We start from the raw sequence: 13,793 nt of genomic DNA, 5'->3' as shown, positions 1-13,793 counted from the left end.
ACATACATACATACACCTAGATTGTAACCCCTCAAGGGAAAAGAAAACACACATAAATAAACGAAAAAACTACGTTTTTCTTTTTCCGCGGGGGGAGGAATGTTGTGAGCGCACAACGCACTTGGCAACCGAATTGCCAAGTGTCAGGAAATTCGACCCTAGCGACTAAAATCGTCAAGACCAAAGGTCCATCGAGGACCGATATCGCTGACGCGAAGGTCAGCGCGGAGCGCTGACACACACAGGTTAATGCTACCGCGGGCGATCCCGAGGTAGCAACGGGAAACCAATATAAGACCGCCGAATCGAGCGATTAGGCAGTCGGTCTGAGAACTCCACGACGTCGCGTTGAAACATCTACGAACTCTAACGAATCGCGAGACGGGAACACTAAATAAAGAACACCTCGTCCAAGCCAAGCTCTAGTATATTTAATAAAGTGTTAAAGTGGTGTTTAACAAGTGTGATCATTAACCGAGCCGCCAGACGCCCTCATCCCGATCCTTCCGAGCTCGCGAGCGGAGCACGACCCTTCAGCCGTCTGAACGGCTAACAACGTCTACTGCCACTGTTACTGCCGTTGCTTCCTTCAACGGAATACATTCTTTCTCTCGGTTATGAGAAGTGACCGTTCGCACAAGCAGTCGATACGAGACTAGTCGTATAAAATTAATCGAATATACGCGGCAACTTCTAAAACTATGATGAAGGAGGGGGGAAATTAATGTTTCTGGAACGCGCAATCAGCGCTCTGAAATTTAGGAGAGGGGGCTAAGGTAGGATGTTTTTTTTTTATTAAGACGTATATCCCCCCTCCTCCCTTCCGCATGACATCAACCGCGAAACATGTTCAGACATGTTCGCAGAAACCTGATACCCCCCTCGAAGCTATCGAGTTAGAATTCGTCACGTATACCTACTTATTCTTTAATTTTGTACACTATCGACCAATGGGCGAAAGGAAATAAAACATTGTAAAATTTACACATACATATAAAATTTATTTTTTAAAAAGATGAAAATTTTTTCTGACGTTTCGACCACCAGTTAAATATTTTTAATACATTTTGCAACGCGCAATTCTTAACGTGTTTTCCACATCGCATAGTATTGGTAGCATCTAAAATAATTAAAGATTCGATATCTTCGTAATCCGCATCCAGAGTCTCGATGTTTAGGTCTTTTCTCGCTTTATTCTCAAGCAAGATCTACCAGCCATTTTCGTTTCTGGCATCCCTTGACGTAGACGAGAGGTCGGCATCTCGTCGTCGTCGTCGTCATCGTCATCGTTGTTGTCCTCTTCCTCACCGAGCACGGCTGACGTAATTAAACGCTTCACCTTGCTGTACGGCACGTTCGACGAACGTTGGTGCGGACATGAAGAGATATCTCTTTTGTTCGATGCGTGAATCGAGAGGAATGACGCGCGTTTCGTGACACTCTGATTTTTATATCCTGCTCCCCTTTTTTCCCCCTCTCTTAAATTTGTATCGGGAGTTAAAAGAGAGAGAAAATTTGTCGACGTTGCCGCGAACACCTCAGACTATTTTGCGCACTACGTTGGTCAACGGATTGTACTCGATCACGCGATCGTGTATGATGTACGCGGAGGTATTCGGCGGTACGTTCTCCAGCAATCGAATTCTAGTCTGACATCCACGGTGGCGTTTTTGACGGATTTGTTTTGTCGAGAGCAATTGATGGTCACGAACGGGCCGTTACGTAGAAAAGTCGAAACGGTGAGACTCGGCTCGAGATATTCGTATCCGTAATAGCCCTTGCAGAAACGCGCGTACATATCGTACAGAATCGCCCATCTGTGTTTACCAAAGTCCAAATTCAAATCGTCGTACGGATAGACTTCCGAGTTTAAATAGAGTTTCACGTTGGTCAATTTGCAGTCGTCGAATCGGCTCGTGTCCGACGGACATGACGTTCTTCCGACCCGTTTGCAGAGCGAAGACGACGTATCGCGGTTTCTCGAGCTGAGTCGCGGTCTTTAATGGCCCCACGAGTGCTTGGTCGTGTTCTGCAACGGAGAATACTCGTACAGATCCCACGAACGGAAACCCATACTTAGATATCGTCCGTTTTCCAAGGCGCGCAGCATCGACAGCTTGTTGACCTCGCTCAATACCACGTGAGGCATGTCGCCACTGTATCTTGAGTTGTTGACAGTAGGCTCCAACGCGAGACTTCCCACCAGACAAGTGTTGTCGTTGCGCAATCGTATCAAGATCAAGTCTTGACAAGCGTTGATCACCACGCGTTTGTAATCCTCGCAAAATCCCAGTAACAAGTTGAGCGGTACGCAGAAATTGAAATATCCGTTCGGGTTATTAGCGTGCTGGTTATTCCTACGTTTCTGCAGTGATCAATCTCCACACCATCGAGCTCGTATCGAATTTCATCAAACATGAACGCGACGCAATTATTCCCCAATACACGTTATCGGGATTGGTCGGCTGCTCTGGTCACCGTCAATGTTCCTTCGACGTAGAGAAAACTTTCGCACGGCAACGTATACAGATCCTGCTGTTGTATGGATATTCGTATCTCGTCGCTATACTCGAACGTTTGTGTTGGCGTACGGGTTGTACGTGTGAGTCTCGATCTTGACGATGCGATCGTCAAAGACCGGCTCGCCTCCGATGTTAAGAATTTTAGTCATCGTTCAGATGTTTCGTTCCGCGAATCCCAGAGATTGTAAAAATTTAACGTTCGATGCGTTGAGCTTCTTTCTCGTCTCTGTTTTCGTCTCTGTTTTAAACGCTACGAATGTCGATTTGATGATATCGTCGATCGTCGCAGTCGTAAAGATATTCTTATCTGTCGCGTGTTCCGAGTCGTTCAACACGAGCATGTCACACGTCGCGCGTTATTGCTGTCGCCGTCGTACGTGCAATCTGACGGTGATCTCTTCTCCTCGAAAATCGAGCAATCGTCCGTCTTGATCCGTGACGCGTATTGTTAGATCCGTACGCTTCGCGCAATAATCGGCATGTAAATGATCTGCGCCGGCGTTTCCGATATCTTATATCCCGGTGGTACGCTCGGTGAAATTCGTGTATCGTGTGAACACGTTTGCCGTTGCTGTACGCACCCGCGGTCACGTTACACTCCACGCGGATAATGTTTACCGTTGATACATATTAATCGACGCGTCCGATTCGTGTGCCACTGTCCCGGCTGCAATATACGCTTCGACGAGAATCCCAGCAGCGATCCAACGTTGTTCGGTTTGTTTAAAGTTCACTCTGAAAGCGCACTTGATCTCGCTCTTCATCGTATTGTAATTTGCGCGGAGCACTATCGGGTATTCCGCGGCCTCGTCTTCGTAGCCGTTCGCGCGAGCGGTCGCCTCTCGCGCGATATTCGCGACCGACGTACGATCATCGTTGGAACGATTTACGCGTCGCGGGCGTTTTCGTGAAATTTCGCGTTTCAAAAGCTCATGTATAGCTCGTATCTCGTACGATCCCTCGAAAATCGTAATTTCCGTGTCATCCTCGTCGAAATAAAATTTATTGTTCGAAGAATTCACGTTCGGAATCGTGTGATAAGTCTCAAAACACGTTAGACCGAGCTCGTAGTCACCGTCGCTCAGATCTACGGCGGGAAAATAGTGCTCCGCGAGGATGCTGCTTTTTCCTAAATTAGAGTCGATCGTCCGGAGAAATCGCAGGCACAATTGTCCACAGATGTTCTGATCGTATCGCTGATAGACGTGCAATGTGTACTCAATCTTCGTCACGCTCGGTCCGAAATATCGCACCAATTCTTTCGGCGGTCAAAGATTGCCGAAACTGTCGAAATATACGACTCGATCTTCCCTTTTCGCGTACGCTACCCAATGAGTACCGGGCCCGCTGCATCGTCCAAATTCACGATACCGCTCTCGTTTCTACGTACACCGCCAATCGGTAACGAATCACGCATGAAGACACCTCTGAAGAACGGTATGCGCATACGCCTTGCCAGGTCGATTCAATTGTACGTTAGTCGTAATACCCGCGGGCATATTTAACGTTCTTTTTGACGTTTTTTTTTTCGACGCTACTCCTCGCCCGCGTTTGTGCGGGCCGAGATACAGCCTTCGTCCATATTTGTACGGAGCGAGATAAAGTCCGTCGACCTTTCACGGCGCGATTGTGACGCTGCATTTCTTCCAGCTGACGCCGCGCGGCTTTGTTGTCGTTCACGGCCTTTACGATTCCCGCCGCTCCGCCGGCCAGAGAACCGAGAACTCCCAACAACGGTAGAATCGGCAATACGCCGCCTCGTTTTGCTGTCGGAAGTATCCATTTTTTGTTAGCTTTTTTTCTTTACCGTTTTCGATTTTTTCGTTTTCGTTTTCAAGCCTATTCCGAGCTTCGTCTTAGCCTTCATGGTCGCCCAGACTGCTGTAGCGGCAGCTCTCTCTCCAAGAGTCGACTCTTTTCGCGCTTCCGCAGCGAGTATCTCGTCCGCCGCGTGTCTCTCGGTGAGATCGCGTTACGCGAATAGGTTATGTCGTGCCAGAGAGAAGAATGAGAGACGACACGGCCCGGTTTTAGGTGATCCGCGAACGCGATACGCCCTCTGGGATCGACGTAAAACGTGCACATGAACTACGTAGCCAACGTCCGCGTTTGGCCCACGGGGTAACGCATACGTGCGACGATTTAGGTTGGCGTTCCGTGTTAATGTCGGTACTCAAAGTTATGATTTTTCGTTATGTGAGCGAGCGAGAAGGTATAAGAATGAGCGAGATGACAATAAGAGCGAGCGAGACAGTAATTGGAGTGAGCGAGATGAGAATAACACATGCAGAAGGCTCGGGCTCGGGGGTGGGGATCTGATCGAGGATCGGGCATCGAGTCTTTTCCTTGCGCGCCGTTGTTCTTATCTCGCTCACTCTTGTTACTGTCCTACTCGCTCTTATTGACGACTCGCTGCTCTTATACCTTCTCGCTCGCTCACGTAACAGCTGTGTTTTAAGACCGACACGCTTAGAAATTAATGCAAATTATCACATTTAACATTTTTTATATATACCGGCATACACATGTATACATTTCTCAATTATATTTACAATAAACGATTTACGACAACGAATCGAAAATAATTTTATTCAATGCAACTCGCTATAACTGTTACTCATTATTATATATACTTATAGTATACTACTGTTACTACGTTTACGCGAGCGTTACTTCTGTAGTAAACTTACGACATATCACTCGTTTACGCGGAATAAATTATCGTAAGTTACTACAAAATCCCGTTTACGCGAAGGAATTATCGTAAGTTACTACAGAAGTAACGCTCGCGTAAACGTAGTATGTGACACTTATAATTATACTGTTTATATGTTGCATCCAGTCCCTATAGCGCGTAATATTATTTGATATTAAATAATATCTTGGTATATCCTTAGAATATTAAATGAGTAATTTAAGAATATACCAATAATATTAAATAATATTAAATAATCTTCCTGGAATATGATAGATGTTATATGTCCACTTCATATAATATTAAAATAAATTAGATTATTTTACTGTTATTTATGTTATTAAAATATTATTTGAGATAAGAAAAAAGTATTGTATAATGATATTCTGAATATTTAAAAAAGTAATATTATTTATATTAATATGATATTCTGAATATTAAAAAGTAACATTATTGATATTATATGATATTCTGAATATTAAAAAGTAATATTATTTATTATTTTATTTAATATTATAACAATTAAGTTATATGTGATCGGTAATCGCTACTCTGTATGAAGGATATATGGACAAATAGAACAAATTATAAGATTTTATTACTTTCCTCAAATAATCTCTTATTCATATTTCGTATATTTTTTAATCGTTGATAAAAACAATTCTCATCTTTTATTAAAAAAAAGCAATCTTTTTATCAAAAAATTTTTTTGAGAAACGGTATTTATAATTTAGATTATACAACTAAAGTATATCTCAATAAACAAAAGAAATTAAAAAAAAAAATTTATTAGACAACAAAGATATATCTTAATAACCAGAAATTAAAAAAAAACACAAAACGTACTATGCCATGACTTCTTTTTTTTTCATTAATTTCAAATTAAATGCTATAGAAAATAATCATTCTTGTCTCTTGTTTTTTTTAGTCGATCCGTTGCGTGAGCTAACCAAATTTTAATAGGTGCGCTTACATCCCCCTCAGTGACATCCTTGAACTTGCTTCTTACAACACCTATAAATAATCATAGAACGTAATTATAGAACGAAAAAATAAATTTAACTTTGATAATGTAAATATATTTTGTTGTTAAATGTAATGAAATTCAAAAGAAAAAATAAAGTATATAAAATTTTGTGTCATGCAAAAATAAAGTTTGAACGTGTCATTATTAACAATTTTATAATATATTTCAAGAAATGTTTACTTTTTTAAATTTCAAAAAGCAGTATTAACCCATACAGGGTACGATCTGGTTAAGCGTAACCCGAGCGAATTTTGAAAGTAGCGCCATTTTAAAGGAAGTGAATGGGGGAGTCCGTACCGGGGGGGGGGGGGGAAATCTTTGAGGTGTAGCGACTATGTAAGCGCCAAGGGGCAGCGTCAGTCTACGCTTGGTGCTCAAGTATACGAGTTTGAAAATTGAACTCGGGTAGTCTACACCCAGTACACGTACGGAACGTTATCAAAAATCCGTGTTTTTCAAAAAAAAAATCTTTGTGTTTTTCGGAGTAATTTGCTGCAGTAGAGTATTCTGGCTATGTCAGAATTTACTATTTTTAATATACTTTTTGTGCATTCTAACCTCAAAATGATGCTCTGTAGCATACCAGCATAACGTATCCGTGCATGCAATTTTTGTTATTTATTTATATTATACTAATCAACAACATCCAAAAGAACTATTTTTACTTTAAGATATTTTTTTTGCGTTATTACGATAAATCAAGCAAGTAACGTTATATCGCTATCGCAAAAAAACGGGTATTTTCATAGTTAAAAAAAATATACTTTTTGGAATGGATCAAAAAACGAATTCAGCCATTTAAAAAAAAAACTTTTTAGCTTTCAAACGCGACTTATAAAATGTCGATATCTTTTTTTTTATAAAGTTATGCAATTTAAAAAAAAAATGAATTTTTATGAAAATTTTTTGAGAACTGTTTAAATTTTCAAATGTATCTTTGTTTAAACAAATAATGTAATAAATCTATCAACGCCATTGTATTTTTGAGAAAATTTCCGATCCAAAAAAAAAATTGCTTCAATTGACAAATTACAGCCCGATATACAGTCAATCAAAGTCGCCGGGTTAGGCTAACCCATGTCCGTACGGAACGTAACTTTTTTATAGTCCGTACCCTGAGGGTTAAGGTGATCCTAAAGCCGTCTGTAATACCGGTTTTTTTCTTAGCACTAATCTTTTAATTGGCTTTATAGAAATGCAAAATTCTTGTCTAGAATTAAAGTACGCATTAAAATCTAGGCATGGTGGTCGAATTTATATCGAAAACGAAAAAAAATTAATATTTTTTGTTATACGTGACGACAATATTTGCTTTATACAAAAATTTCACAATAAATATCCACAAAATTAGACCGGCATGACCTAGGGACAACATGTAAGAACAATATCGTGTAATTGGAACTAAGAATAAAAGCTTACAAAAAAAAGATTAATTGTAATGAATGCAATATAACCTATAACCATGTCTATCCTTGTCTATCCATCATTGTCTATACAAGGACAGATATAGAATTTGGTCGGTAATACAGACGGCTTTAGGATCCCTTTAAGAATTGCATAAAATTTATATATATATAAACTCTTGTTGTGTCGCCGGTAAACGAAAGTCGTGCACGACGTAGCCCATAAGATAAATAAGATAAATAAATATATAAAAGCAGCGACGCAGACACACACATACACATACATAATTAACAACAAGGCGGCGTAACTTCAAGCGTCTTCGGTGCCTGTGATATGGGATCTGTGGCTTCCGCTATCTCCGTCTCGTTTCCAACAAAATAGGTCGTCGTGAATTGACATATAAGCTGATTGGTGGATGTAAGCGAATCAGAGGGCGGATTTAGGATCCACCAATCGAGCGAATCTTACAATTATTAACAAATAGCGGGAATCGTGGCGCGCGACCAGCGCGACTCGAGTTAGTTGGCATCAGTCAATCGAAGAGCACGGTCATAGCGGGAGCACGATCGCACAATTTAGATATTGTATATTATACGAAACGTTGTCGCGACCCGAGTCGTCTCAAAGGCGTCATCGCGATCCGAGCATAAGCTCGAGACGTCATCGTGATCCTGAGTCGACATCAAGGCGTTGTCGCGACGTGTGCGTGTGTCCTACGCGTTATCACATGCAACCATCGGCTCGACCTGGGGCACATCCTCAAGACGTTGTCGTGACCGAATATATTATATACGAATAATTATATTATATACGAATAATAATACGCGAAACGCGAGCGCATTACTGTGCACCTTGCCAAAAACGGACATAGTAAAAATAATATGAACAAAAATAAACAGACATACGAAACCACAGTGTGAATACGAATAGTGTTGATGCTGAATACAATCCAACTCTTTTATAAATAATGTCAGCATGTAAAACTTTTTTTCAATAGTTTTTTCAATGGTTAGTTTTTGAGAACATTTATACAAAAAGGAAAATTTTCTTCATTTTAGTAAATGGAGTCACAATTGTATGCAAATTAATATCTACAGAACATTTTTTTCTCAGTGTACGTTTTCACGTTACATATAGCAAATCTATATCCGTCGAGAGACACAAAAATTTTCCATTACCATGTTCCATATATATCCAAATAATTATTTATTAATGAAAAGTCACTATAAGTATGACTCTTTTAAAGAATTTAAAATACTGAGGATACCACTAAAAAATGCGTTAATAATATATAGTACCTCATGGGTGATGTGGAAAGTTATTAAAAATATGTGTTTATGAATCATATATTGGTGGATCTAAGATTAGCTAGAACACAAATATGTAATAACACAAATATAAAGTCGTTTAAAAAAAAAGACGCCCGGGTGAAGCCCCGGATAACCAGCTAATGTACATATATTTTTGTGTCATATTTGCCAAAACATTAAAAAAAATCTGTATTACACATATTTCGATTGGATTCATAATAAGCCAAAAACTCAGACTCTATTGCGACTAGAATTGCAATTTCATAATATACTTACTTATGAATTTTCAAGTGGTAACTCACACTTGAAATTGGATATATACCTATTGTTCTGTTACAAATGTTGCATTTCGCATGTGCTTTGTCCTTTCTTGTGACGTAATCCCAATACCATTGTATCTTTTTATCATTTTTCTCTATTTCCGTTAATTTGTCTTCATGCTTACATATCAAGTGTTCATGTAAGAATCTATAATTTACGGTTTTGTAACTAATTATTGCAAAACAACAGTTGCATTTTGCCAGATCTCCTTTTAATTTTGTATAACATTTTCGTATGAAGCGACGTACTGGGATTTTCTTTTCATTTACATCATATTCTATATTATGTACGGAATTATGGTCTATCTTGTGTTCATGGAATAAATGCTCTTTTAATTTTGTTAACGTTTCGTTATATGATATTGGACTATCTTTATAATTCAAGAAATATCGGTGACATTCTTGACACTTTTCTGTAGGAATATAATATCGCAACATCCACTGATCTTCTGCTTCCTGCTCTGTCATTATAACCGTTCTGTATTGTGAAAAATTAGTTACTGAACACACAGAAGGTACGTGTAGACTTGAAGAGGCATTTGCAAATATTGGTCGCAGGATGTCAAGAGCAGAGGTATGATTCTTTGTCCGACTATAAATATTGATATCCGTTAGACTGTGCCTGATTACCAGATCATACAGCTTTACTTTATATATTATATTAATCAATGACTTATTCTAGATTTATATTAAAACACGCAATGCTTATACATGATGGTTAAAAAAACAAAGGGGTCTACTCTGGCAATGAGTAACAAAGACACTTGTGTCGACTTGTATCGCTTGCTAAAATGGATTTATAAAAATCCTTTTCCAAAGTTAAAGTATATGCACTAATGCTTTCCACAAAGGGCGATTTTAGACTGCGGTCCACTTGACACTACAAATGCTTTGGAGCGTTCTTCTTCTCCTTCTTTTTTTATTGAAAGAAAAGAGAAGAGGAATGCTTCGAAGCATTTGTAGCGTCAAGTGGACCGCAGCCTTATACTGACAATGAGAACAAAAATAATTTCAGAAATACAGATAATAAGACATCAACATTGTGACTGCTTCCTATAAAAATTCTACCAATTTGTTGTTACAAAATGAAACCTTCACAAACAGTGGATTATGGGAGCTTTCCAGCAAGCGACACAAATCGACACAAGTATCGTTTTATCTTTGTTACCAAAAAAGAAAGATAGAACGATGCTTGTGTCGACTTGTATCGCTTGCTGGAAAGCTCCCTACATCAATTAAGAAATACCATACCGTTCTCAGAATTAGACTTAGAGCCACCGCACAAGACTTTCGTATGATCTTGTAGCGTAACGTAACGTGAGCCAACGCACAAGAAACGTATCGATTAGAGCTTTCGCATAAGCTCTCGCATGGTAACGTAACGTAGATCAACGCACAAGAAACGTATAACGCCGTAACGGCCGTAACCAATACGTTTCTTGTGCGTTGGCTCACGTTACGTTACGCTACGTGATCATACGAGAGTCTTGTGCGGTGGCTCTTAGACCTCTAACAAAAAAGTTATGCGCATTAAAGCTATTATCATGCAATGTAGGTACACAGATGTCTAATACTTATAATCACAGTAGGAGCTTTCTAGCAAGCGACACAAGTCGACACAAGCATCGTTCTATCTTTCTTTTTTGCCAATGAGTAACGAAGATGAAACGATACTTGTGTCGACTTGTGTCGCTTCCTGGAAAGCTCCCAGTATAACCAGTATGCTCACTCTCTGTCGGCACCTTTGATCTATTGGTTTCCGATTTTCCGCCATTATTTTGGTTGGATCATCGGCGTATCAACGGTTGAACGGGCCCCGATTTTCAGGCTTTTATTCAGCTTGGAAAATCTGATCAAAATTATCCAAAATTTTCCTCAATATGCAAGCGTTTCTGCGCGTCACACTGATTTTCCGATATTTCACCTCAAACCTCAAACGTACGAAAATCACTTAGCGTTTGTGGCATTACACCGACTTTGCACTACCACACAATACACATACAAAAATGTTCTGATTGGTCCCCGCCAAAATAATGTTGATGCGCAGTACAGATTACAGATCGGCGCAAACCACAAAAAAGGGTTGAGTGAACATATAGGGGGAAGTAGGGAAATAGGACGCAGTGGGTAATAGTGCGCACCTCAAGTTTGAGACTGTGACGATAGTTGACGACACGTGAGTGGCAAAATTTCAAAGCTTACGTCAATTCTAGATAATATAGATACATTTTATCCCAGCTCAAAGCTTCGTTTGAACAGAGGAAGCGAAAAAGAAAACGCGCCCGTTTCCTTACTATTTTGACACGACACGAGTTAAGCTCGTAAGTGGGCAATTTTTATTTGTCACTGTAATTGGTATAACATAGTGAAATACGATTCCTTGGGAACCTTTTGCCGCGTTGGTCCCATAATTTCATTTGCAGTTCACGAGTAATTGACAAAATTGTCCCGGAATTTCACATCGGGGAATAGTGCGCTTTTATTTATGTCGATTTTATATATAATAGTTTATTTATATTCGAATTTATATATATTTATGTCGAATTAATTGTGTGTTGAAGCCATGAGTCAGTTCTACTCGAAAAAAAATTTTTTTAATGTCTTTCCATTTTTAAAGTTTCGCGTTTAATTTTTAATTATTTATCATCACTCACATTAACTGTACTTAAAACTAATGATTTAAGCAGAAACGTTCGAAATTTATCCGCTGCAGACACAAATTTTGGTAATTTTGAAACTGCGCACTATTAGTCGCTACTTTCATTTTTGCCCGATTTTGCATTGTCCTAAATATTGCTGAATAAAATATTTAACAACAAAATTATTATTAAGTATAAGTTCACATGGTTGTAGACAAACGTTTAAAGGTTCCATTTAATTCCATTTAGCTGCATTTAAGGGATAACACCACTCCACAGAGTCCCAAAAATAGAAGAATTTTTTGTGGTTAAGAAAGAAACAGTAAATAAAAAAATCTATTTAAAGGACTTTATTGTACATGTCTTAAAGTGTATAAAACAATTTTTTAATTTTTAAATAGCGGAGCCTAGTAAACGTAAGCGTTTCCTTGCGGGAGCTGCTCCGGGGCTTGCAGCATAAATGCCGCAAATTTTGACCTGGAACAAAAAACCAAAAATTTTCATAATCTGCATGATAATAGCTAGAGAAATACGTAGGAAATTTTTTAAATATTGCTTTTTATAAAAATAGCAAGCATTTGAAAAAAAGTTAATTGAAACTTTCAAACAACTTTTTCTTCAAATGCTTGTCATTTCTATGAAAAACGATATTTTAAGAATTCCCTACGTATTTCTCTAGCTATTATCATGCAAATTATGAAAAATTTTGGTTTTTTGTTCCAGGTCAAAATTTGCGGCACTTATGCTGCAAGCCCCGAAGCAAATTCCGCAAAGAAACGCTTACTTTTACAAGACTCCATCGCCGCGCCATTTAAAAAATAAAAAATTGTTTCATACACTTTAAGACATGTACAATAAAGTCCTTTAAATAGATTTTTGATTTACTTCCTTTTTTTACCACAAAAAATTCTTCTATTTTTAGGCCTCTGGAGTAATGTTACCCCTTAAATTAATTGTTACTATAAAAACCATTTTGTATTAACAGATTTATTTTAGGTAGGCACTATTACCCCACTTTCCTCTACTGGTTATATTGTGCTTAACTAGATCGCTAACTTTGGACTTTGGCTATGAAAAAACTGTGACGGCCATAGATAAAATGGCGGCGGTGCGTATTAATGCGTATGTGATACCCAGCGGGCATGTGTTGGCTCTAGTCTATCCTTGTCTATATCCTTTATAGCCCCTCTATATAATCAGAGTTTAGATAACTTGCTTCTGGCAAAATTCTACGAGAGAGAAGGATATAAGAGAAAAAAAAAGCGATGTACATTCATAGATATTTGAGTGGCCGATATGCTATCCGAGAAGGAAATATGTGAGCCATTAATAATACGAAGAAGAATAGAGATTTGAAATCCTTAACCATCAGAGATCAGACAATGAGGTCGTGAGGTCAAAACGAAAATGACGTTTTTGATGGCGGTTTATTTTGATTGTTGAATAAATATTAGAGCTTGGAAAAAGAACCGGATAACCAGGTATCCGGGTACCCGCCCGCTTGTCTGTTACCGTTGTATGGATCTGGGCCGGTTCCGCAGGTACCCGCATAATTCGGATACCGGAATCGTATAGGTACCTAACCTAACCTAACTCGAAGTATCTCTGAGTACCCGCGGAACCTGTTCAGATTTGTATACAACGGGTAAGCGGGCGAGAGGATGAATCCCTGGATACTCGGGTATTCCAAGCTCCAGTTTTGACGTACACTTATGGCTAGGTCGGCTAGGATTTCTTGGTTAGCTTTATATATTTTTCTCTCTTACACTTCCGGTTAGACCCCAAACAACGGGGCCAATCAGAGATCGTTATATAACGGTTTTTCTGAGGATCTCTATACATTCATATCGCTTTCTCTTTCTCTCTCTTATATCTC

General features: G+C 39.0%; 2 protein-coding genes across 11 annotated transcripts in view; one reads left to right on the top strand and one right to left on the bottom strand.

The window, feature by feature from the left end:
- The window catches only part of Ttll5 (Tubulin tyrosine ligase-like 5), a 228,495-nt gene that overhangs the window by 91,322 nt on the left and 123,380 nt on the right, over nt 1-13,793 (bottom strand). The window contains exon 14 of one of the 10 annotated variants that reach the window (XR_011734405.1): nt 9,235-9,426. The exons of the other annotated variants lie outside the window; for them this stretch is intronic. The gene's annotated coding sequence lies outside the window, so the exon portion shown is untranslated. The remainder of the gene's footprint in view (nt 1-9,234; nt 9,427-13,793) is intronic. 10 annotated transcript variants of the gene reach the window in all.
- The window catches only part of LOC139821965 (uncharacterized), a 105,200-nt gene that overhangs the window by 4,274 nt on the left and 87,133 nt on the right, over nt 1-13,793 (top strand). The window lies entirely within an intron of this gene.

Source organism: Temnothorax longispinosus, chromosome 11 (genome assembly GCF_030848805.1).
Source record: "Temnothorax longispinosus isolate EJ_2023e chromosome 11, Tlon_JGU_v1, whole genome shotgun sequence".
Lineage (NCBI taxonomy): Eukaryota > Metazoa > Arthropoda > Insecta > Hymenoptera > Formicidae > Temnothorax > Temnothorax longispinosus.
Note: the sequence above shows the minus strand (reverse complement) of the source record. Positions and strands in the feature narration are given on the sequence as shown.